Source organism: Salvia splendens, chromosome 11, assembly GCF_004379255.2.
Source record: "Salvia splendens isolate huo1 chromosome 11, SspV2, whole genome shotgun sequence".
NCBI lineage: Eukaryota > Viridiplantae > Streptophyta > Magnoliopsida > Lamiales > Lamiaceae > Salvia > Salvia splendens.
Genome location: NC_056042.1, coordinates 33,273,047 through 33,282,573, shown reverse-complemented (window position 1 = coordinate 33,282,573; position 9,527 = coordinate 33,273,047). Strand labels below are relative to the sequence as shown.

The window sequence follows — 9,527 nt, the reverse complement described above, 5'->3', positions numbered from 1 at the left end:
TTTCCGTTACCTTTTTAAAATTTTTTAATGGAGGAATAGTAATTATTAATATCAAATGGACAATAAAGCTGTCTCGTCTCGATCATGGATTTATTATTCAGAGATGAGACATGAGAGGCAAGTCGTTTGAATTATAAAAGTACTCCATATTTAAATGGTTTTGGTGAAATGTGGATTTAATGCGGGCATTTTGCTAAGTCAAAAATGTGTTCTTCAATAGATAATTGTTGTTTGAATAGAAAATCGAATAATATTAAACTTTCATATGCAAATTCATGATTGTATTTTTGAACTATAGAGTAATCTAATGGAGGGTTCAAGATAGAGTCGTTACTGTTATATGTGTTGCCTTTTGTTCATGTGAAAATACATTTAATCAGTCATCTGAATAAATAATGCAGTAGTTTGTAAATTATTGAATTTGACCAAGTTTTGATTTTGAAGACCATCAGTTAAAAAACTAACCCCAAATGATCAAACAATAAAATTTTATTTCATATTTTAGTTATTCTGGTACAATCAAACTAAACCTAATTTCATTTGCCGAGATCCGTTGGTTTTGACTTTTAATAGTCGTCATATTTTCAAAATTTCAAGTTTAACAAGTAATAGTAGTAAATATGTCTTGCGTTTTGTGTTTGTTTTTATTTATTTTTTAAATTTAATTCGGTAATAATTTCAGATTAAATCTGTTTTTGCTTTTAAATTAAATTAATTTCGTTTTGCTGTTGATGATTTTATTTCAACTTTTGTATAACATCAAAATGCCTTCTGTTGAACAAGACAAATAAAATAAGTATCCATAATTTCCAATTTCATATCAAATCTCTAGCGAGAAATATCCACAAATGTAGCATTATTTCATTATATTAATATAAGTACATAACTTTATATTTTTCTTCTAATTATGACGAAAATATTGTACATAATATTTTAAAGACAGATTTAAAGAAAATGAGTGAAGTCCTAGAAGAGCCATAGCAAGTCGCAGCATTCATCCATTAAACAGCAGCAACACATCGCCGCAAGGCTGCATTAAACAATCACAATCATAATCATATATATTACTCTAAGATATGGATAAAGGCTATAGCCATTCGTAGCTAAAATCACTCATCCAATTTTGTATTTTCCACAAAATTAAAATGTAGAAAAAATTATCCATCAATTTTAATACCGTCGCTAATTTTCCATAGCGATTATCCTATCACCCACATTAGGCCCAAAAATCTACCATCACAATTCACAAGTCAAGTTCATGATTTTTAAGTTCATGTGAAATATCAAAATTAGGCCATCCTACGTGATTTTAGCTGCGATTTTATATGTAGACTAACAAAATTATAGGGATAAAATCTACACATAAAATTACAATAAAAAAGAAAACAAAATTTTCAACTAAGCTACCAATACTAACTAACAAGTAAAAATTTTATTTTGCAGTTTAACAATTCAAGAAATCAAAATTGAATTAAATCACATAGAAACACATACCACCCTTCCAGGAATCCTGGCTCCCTCTTCGGCGGCGCTGCCGCATACTGTGGCGGCGCCACCACCGGCGGCCCCTGGTAGTATCCTATAACAAAATCCAACCCAAATCAAAACTATCCAAAATTAAAAAATATATATATCTTAAACAAGATTATATGGATTAAATCTAAGTTACCTTGAACAGGATAGGGGTAAGCATATTTTGGTGGTTCACTCATCTCTTAACAAGATTTGCTAGCACAAGAAAATTTAGAACTCCTCTCTCTCTCTCTCTGTATGTGTAGTGTATATATATTTATTTAGTGGAGTGAATGTTGTGGAGAGAATAATGAATCAAATTCTTTACTTGAAATTTCTGTTGGGGATGTGATGAGAATGCTCTGGAAAGATGGTTTCATATTGATATTGGAAATATGTGGGCCATGCATGTTTCTAGTATGTTTATTAAGTCACATTTGCTTCTTACCTGTACACGTGGCAATGTGTGAGGCCATATTATATATATCTCTTATATAATGTTAATCAGCATTTTAAACTTATTTTATATACTAATACTACTCCTCATTATTCTATCAATAATGCATGGATGAAAGCCAAAATTATTTAGAAAATAAGGCAAGGAAGAAAAGCCCAATTTCGAAGTAAAGAAAGCCCAAAATTTGGTCACGTTACTAAGCCCATATTCAAATAAAATATAAGCCCACCCAAGTGATATTTGATTTCCGAAGCCTTGTCTTCAAAGAATGATTCTAACTCCATAATTCCAAGAAATTGTCTAATTTACAAAACAAAAGCTACCTTCCAAAAATTTAAAAATCTCCAAAGATTGGAATGAATAATTTTACATAATCAATAGTTCCTTAATATTATTTGACAGTAACAGAAGCATTAAAAAATGAAAATGGATTGCGATAGCAAATTAAAAGCCCTATTTATAATAGAACTAACGTGTTCCCCCTTTGCAAGTATTAAACTTTGAACAATCAGATATTAAATTGTGGTAAAAGAAACCATACGATACTGAAGAGGATTCAGTGATCCACTTTTTTATATCTCATTTATGTATCACTCTCACTTTTTTATAAATTCTACTGTATATATTTTTCTCTTTAATTAAATTTTGTACTTTGATTTTTTAGTTATATTTATCATATAAACAATGATTTTGAAGTTGATAAATTCATAAATAATTAAGGTATAATTTTTCTTAAAATTGCAATTTTACAGAATAATATTATTTTGATGTATTTTTATATTAATATGTTCTTATAATTTTATGAAAATAATTAGTACACGAACAATGAGACCTTGTATTACATCAAGTCTCTTTCATTATCACTCTGTAATATATTATTTATTTCTTCATGGACTTTAGATGGTACAATAAGTGATGTTATTTTAGATTTTTAGGTGGGATCGAGTCGTTCTTTAATAGGTGAAATATGATAGTATTATCCATTAAAATGATTGCAAAGGATAATATTATTATTAAAACCCCATATTGATTCTTAATTTTTACTATTAGGCTATTGGAGATTTTTGTTTGAGATCTCCTCGTATACACATATCTTAATCACTTGGTCTATTTGTTGATTTCGTTGAATTTGACTATTACGTATAAATTAAAGAAAATTCATACTTGACGTTAATGAAACTGAGAAAGAATTATACTACTATATTTTACTACAATCCAACCTTATTGTGCTTCTAAGAAATTATTAGGAAAAAGTGAAACAAGAATTAGTATACATCACCATCATTTTAGGCATATATCAGCCCAAAATTGCAAGTTTTATTTGAACTTTTTAAAAGTTTTTTCGGACAATAGGAACTAAACAAAATATTAGGACAAATGAAAAAGTGAATTATTTTTTAGATGATAAGTGGAAGGAATTTTAGAATTTGAGGGGACAACCTATAAAGATTAAAGAGTGAATAGAAATATACTATGCCTTTTCCGACTTATTGATTGGAGGGAAAACATTTTATCCACTAAACCGTGTTATCTTCACTGCTGAAAACATTGTATATATATTTTTACACGAATTTAGTAAATACTAGGTAAGTGTGTGCATAGATGGCAAAAAAGGCCCATGTTTATTAGATGATGGAGTATTATATTTAATAATATATATTAGGTAAATGAATAAGTCATGCTAATTGATTTTTACGTAAATAAAAATATATAATAATGACAAAATATAAAAAGAAGTATGGGATAGTCACCAAAATGGAATGAATGATGTGTTTGAAGACAGATAAATAAAATAAATTGAGCAATATTTAAAAAGACTGGAAAGTAAGAGTAAAGAGTTTTGAAAAAAATGAATAAACTCATACATTAGTAGTATTAAGTTAAATTAGTACTAAAACGTATGCATTACATAAACCAAAACTAAATAGAAATTTCTTCAATTTTACTTCGTAACATTTGAAAATATATTTTAAGGTCCATTAACTTCGATGGATATAATATCATTTGAGCTATTTTTTCATCGTTTCAAATTTTTTTAGATGAAAATATCCTCAAGCTTATGAAGGACATTTCAATATATTTACTTTCTATTCTTCATTAAGATATTTGATTTATATTTCTAATTCTTCTTTCCCCTTTGTGTCTTCTTTTTTCTCTCTTTTTTCCATTTCTTCATTCTAACTTCTTTTTTATCTTCTTATCTCTCTTAATCTGAAGTAAGAATATAAATATGAATGAATGAATGTGTAAGTAATTTAAAACGATCTTTTAAGATACTTTAAATGCCCTTTACAGGCTTGAGGATATTTAGTCCAAAAAAAGTTTAAAATAGTATAAAAGTAGCTCAAAGATAATTGGTAAGACTCGTTTCATGTATTGGTTTTGGGTGATATTACATTCTTTTGGGGAGATAATGCACAAATTTGAGATTAAGTGTGCAGGTATCTGCTGGGTCAAGTAGATGCTGCAAACTGACCGAGCAGATGCAGAATGAGCAGAAAAGGAGTAAAAATGTCGAAAATCTGCTAGGTCAAGGAGAATTATCAGGAGAGGATGCAGTGGAAGGAAAAGGACAAAAGAGAGAGAATTCGAAGACACCCTTATTTTAAGGGTCAAACGTCAAATCACGAAGAGCATAACCTAGGGATTTGAGCTTGAAGTCTCCCTATATAAAGGGACCAACATGAATGAAGAAGGTAGCGCTTAACGCTACCATTCTCGTAGTTTAGGTAGGAAACTCTCATAAGCGCTTAACGCCACCGCTCTCTTAGCTTAGTTACATGGTTTCGACGGAGGAATTGACAACTCCGACGTCGGGATTACGTTTTATTTCATGTTTTCAAGACTTTAGTGTAGATTTACAGTGTGTTGGTCGTTTCAACGTTGGAATTGACGCCTCCATCTTAGAAGCTCCTTCATATCTCACTTTCTGGTTGGATTAAATGGTTTCAACAGAGGAATTGACGACTCCGCAGTTGGATCTTGGTTTATTTCCAGTTTTATGAAGCTTTGGTTTATTTTCATGTTGATGATGCCATTTACTCATATTTCTTGGATGTTTTTCACAATTGGTGGCTTAGATGTTTAGATCCATGATGTTTACATGATTTACAGTAGTTTATATGTTGAGATCCAGTTGTTCACGTGCTTGATTTCTGAGATCTGTTAGTTTGGGTGATGCATGCAAGGTAAATCTGTGTTCATTTCACTTTCTACTAGACCGAGGAGAGTAGATCTGATATCCTAGCTTGAATTTCGTATTCACGTTCTTTGTTTGATGCATGCTCTGGTTTCTGCGTCAATGGTGTCGCATGCCCTGTTTTCACTCTATTTTAGCTTAGTTACACGAAGAAGATGAAGTGGGAAGTTGGTTAGAGAATTAGATTTGCTTTTTTTTGCTTTTGCTATTTGCTTTTCACAGTCAGTTTAAGAAAAATGGTCCCCACTTGCTTTTCAGCTTTGTTTGTCTATTTTAGGAAAGTCTTTAGCTTGGTTAGTAAGTTTCAATTGTTTTCTTGAGTTGCTTTCATGTTTTATTAAAATGATCAAAAATATTTTTGTGTTTTATTTTCCCTCCGTACTTCTTCAGTCTCCTAGGTCAGTTAGATAGAATAGTCTCTTAATTCTACCGAGTCCAGTAGATCTAAACTTAACTCACTCAATGAATGCGCAACGATTGACCCTTTTTTCCTATTGTGTCGTAGAAACAATCTCGAGTAGGTCCCTGGTCTCTGTGGTTCGACCCCGCTCTTGCCGCTATACTTCATAATATTAGTTGCATTAGTGGAAAAATTATAAATCTTGTTGAAAGGAGGGACACGTGCACAAGACACACGTGCAAAAACCCGGTCTTCAATAATACATCGAAGTTAATGGAGGTTAGAAGATATTTTCAAATATTACGAGCAAAAATTAATACTTTGACAAAGTTCACAGAAAAAAAAGTTCTCCGACCAAAAAATAAAAACATAGTTATTAGGTACTCTATTTGTCCTATTAAAAATAAAACGTTTTCCTTTTTGGGTTGTCCATTTAAAATGAAACGCTTCCTAAAATGGGAATACCATTATACTCCGTATTTACTTTTTTCTCTCTCTTACTTTAATTTTTTTTTCATCAACTTACAAAATAACATTATATAAAAGCTCGTACGGACAAACATTCATATATATTTATTGAGACAAAGAGAATTTGTTGGCCCACTTACTAGAGTGGTCCACTTTAAAATTTTGAATTAGTGATCAATAATTGTACGGATTTCACTGATAGATAAAGATTAGGGAAATTTATACAGTGGGTCAGATAAAAACAATATATATTGTGACATGGAGTATGAATGTATGATTGTGAAAGAGTCGATATCTTTAAAACAAATGGTTTTAAATATCCAGCACAATACTACAATATTGAAAAAATGGCCTTAAAAGTAAAACAAATATATACATATTCCATTTCCCTTTATGTGGACAATTCCAATGAAAGTTTTCAAAATTGAAAATTATATTGATTCTTTGATACATTAATATTAATTAGTATAATAAAATATACCAATTCTTGATATTTAGTCAGGAATTAATATTGAGTTAAGAACTGATATTTATATATTAACGATACATTAATATTAATTCGTATAATAAAATATACCAGTTCTTGATATTTAGTCAGGAATTAATATTGAGTTAAGAACTGATATTTATATATTAACGAACTGATCTTGATTTTTTTATACTAAGTGATACTAATATAATTGCAAACTACTCCTTTTATCTGCAATTAAAAATCTCATTTTGTCATATCGGGATAGTGTAATTCAAAGTCTCATTTGCCTTTTCCCTTTTAATTAGGTGGACACACTATTCAACTAACTCATTTTACTCAAAACAAATATATAAAAGTGGGCTACACATTCTATTAACTTATTTTCTATTTTTGCTTCATAAAGTCAAACAATTTCTTATTACCAAAAAGATAAGTAGCAAATAGTGGCAATTTTAATTTTATAGTACTCTCTCTGTCTCAATTAAGTTGATACAAAACTTTTGGTCACGGAGATTAAAAAATTGTGTTAAAAAATAGGAGAGATAAATAAAGTAAGAAAGATATAGAGAGACTAAAGCAGGTGATGAAAAAAAAGTAAAAGTAATTTGATATTTTATTTTTAGTTAAAAAAGAAAATAATCAATTTAGTCGGAACATCCTAGAAAAAAATGATTATGATTATCTTTATTGACTTCCTTACGACTCTATCTTAATTGACGGAGGGGTAGTCACTAAAACCTGGGTATTACAAATAATATAGGTAACAAATAGAGGGGATATTAATTTTTAGAAGTAGTCGATTAATGCATATGTGGGGACTTCATTTAAAAAAGAGACTGTAGTAGTTTAGAAATTCCCCATCATTGAAATGCATATCAATATTGGAGTGTGGAATAAAATACTCCTATTAAAAAGAATATATACCAAAGCATCAAACAAAAAGTGTAAAACAAGTTCCTATGTACCAAGTTCTAATCACAAATCACAACATGGCAAGTTTCTCTCCTCTCTAGATTCCTATAACTAACAACTTATATAAAACGTGTGGAAATATGGTATCATAGCATTATTAGTACCTTCACAATTTACTTAAATAATAGGAGTAGTATCCATTTTGTGTTGTGCCAACTCCCAAAGTCACTTGAGCATTCATAATAGGATCAAAAAGTCATCCTTAAAATTAATCACAGTTTATTTTCCATTTATCACGTTAATATTTTTAAATTCAGTCACAATATTTGCAGTAAGACAGTCTCAAAATCAGCCCCAAAATCAGTCACAACTTATTTCACCCTTTCTCATATTTTATATATTAATGTTTGATTTAAAAAAAAATAACAAAGATTAAAATGCTAATATGACTTTTAAAAAAAGCTATAATGGTAGAAGAAGAATGAATGTATTTACAGTAGAATAACTATAAATGGTGTGCAATAGCAGCGAAAATCTCATCATCAGCCAAGCGAAACCCAACTGATTGTCTCTCCTTTTCCCCCTTGCAATAGAGTCCACTAATCACAATTTTCTTCAAACCCGATGCATCGTCCGTGCCCTATGCATCGTCCGTGGACGATAGGTCATGGAACACGCATCGGGCGTGCTATCGTCCGCCCCATTACGGATGACGCGGACGATAGCACGCCCGATGCAACACGTTTTCCTTTTTTTTCTTAATCTATAAATACCTCATATTTTCATTCCATTTTCCACACTTCAACACACACCAATCTTTCTCTCCCATCTCTCATCAATTCTCTATTCCCACATACCAACTCTTTTTTTCACCAAAAAAATAAGACTCGGCGACGACTGGAGTACCTCGGAGGGCATTACTCGGGCCTTATTCGATTGCGTTCATGAGGCTGTGGCGGAATGCTTGGCCGAAATGGAGCGCGAGCTTGAACCGACGGAGCAGGTACAAGCGGAGCAGATCCAGAGGCCGATTCGACATCGGACCTTTGTCCTCCACGAGAACGACTTGGCTCACCAACGTTTGTTCGCAGACTATTTTGCCGAGGAACCACGATGGGGCCCGACAATTTTTCACCGCCGGTTTAGAATGAGGCGATATTTTTTTCTCAGCATTGTCAAAACGTTGGAGGCACGTGATGAATACTTCTAGTATCGGGAAGATGGCATCGGCAGACCCGGACTTACGCCGTTACAGAAGTGCATGGTTGCGCTCCGGTAGTTGGCCAACGGCACCACGACGGACATGTTCGACGAGTACCTTCACGTCAGGGAGACAACTGGCCGGTAGTGTCTGAAGAATTTTTGTAGGGAAGTTGTGGAGACTTGTAGCAACACATATTTGCGAAGGCCAACTGCTGTGGATTGCCAGGCCCTGATGGAGATGCACGAGACGGTGCACGACTTTCCTGGAATGCTAGGGAGCATAGATTGTATGCACTGGGAGTGAAAGAATTGCCCGACGGCGTGGAGAGGCCAATTTACTAGTGGATAAGGGCAGCCACCCGACGATGATCCTCGAAGCCGTCGCTGACCATCGGCTCTGGATCTGGCATGCTTACTTCTGTATAGCGGGGTCGAACAACGACATCAACGTCCTCAACCCATCCAACCTCTTCACCGAGCAATGCAATGGCAACGGCCCGGCCATCGAGTTCACTGCCAACAGACGCCCATATCATATGGGGTACTACTTGGCCGATGGCATATACGCAAGGTGGCCTGTTTTTGTGAAGACGATCAGCTGCCTAATGGGTGACAAGAGATTTTAATTTGCGCAAAAGCAGGAGGCTACGCGGAAGGATGTGGAACGAGCATTTGGTGTGCTCAAAGCGCGGTGGGCAATAGTGAAAGGTCCGGCGCATTTCTGGTATAAGGAAGTCATCGCCGATGTCATGTATGCGTGCATCATCTTGCATAACATGATAGTCGAACACGAAGGTGGAAGAGTCACCGATTGGGGCGATGATGAAGCTGGATCTAGCTCCAGTACGGCGAACCCGCCCCACTTTCGAGGATTACCGATGGGCTACAATGAGGTTCTATCCAG

General features: G+C 33.2%; 1 long non-coding RNA gene across 1 annotated transcript; it reads right to left on the bottom strand.

The window, feature by feature from the left end:
- Positions 1-774: 774 nt before the first annotated feature.
- LOC121754028 lies at positions 775-1,876 on the bottom strand. Its single transcript, XR_006040529.1, has 3 exons — positions 1,670-1,876; positions 1,495-1,579; positions 775-1,030 (listed from the first exon to the last, which is right to left on the bottom strand). It is a non-coding gene; the product is annotated as an uncharacterized LOC121754028 (long non-coding RNA).
- Between the last annotated feature and the right edge of the window lie 7,651 nt (positions 1,877-9,527).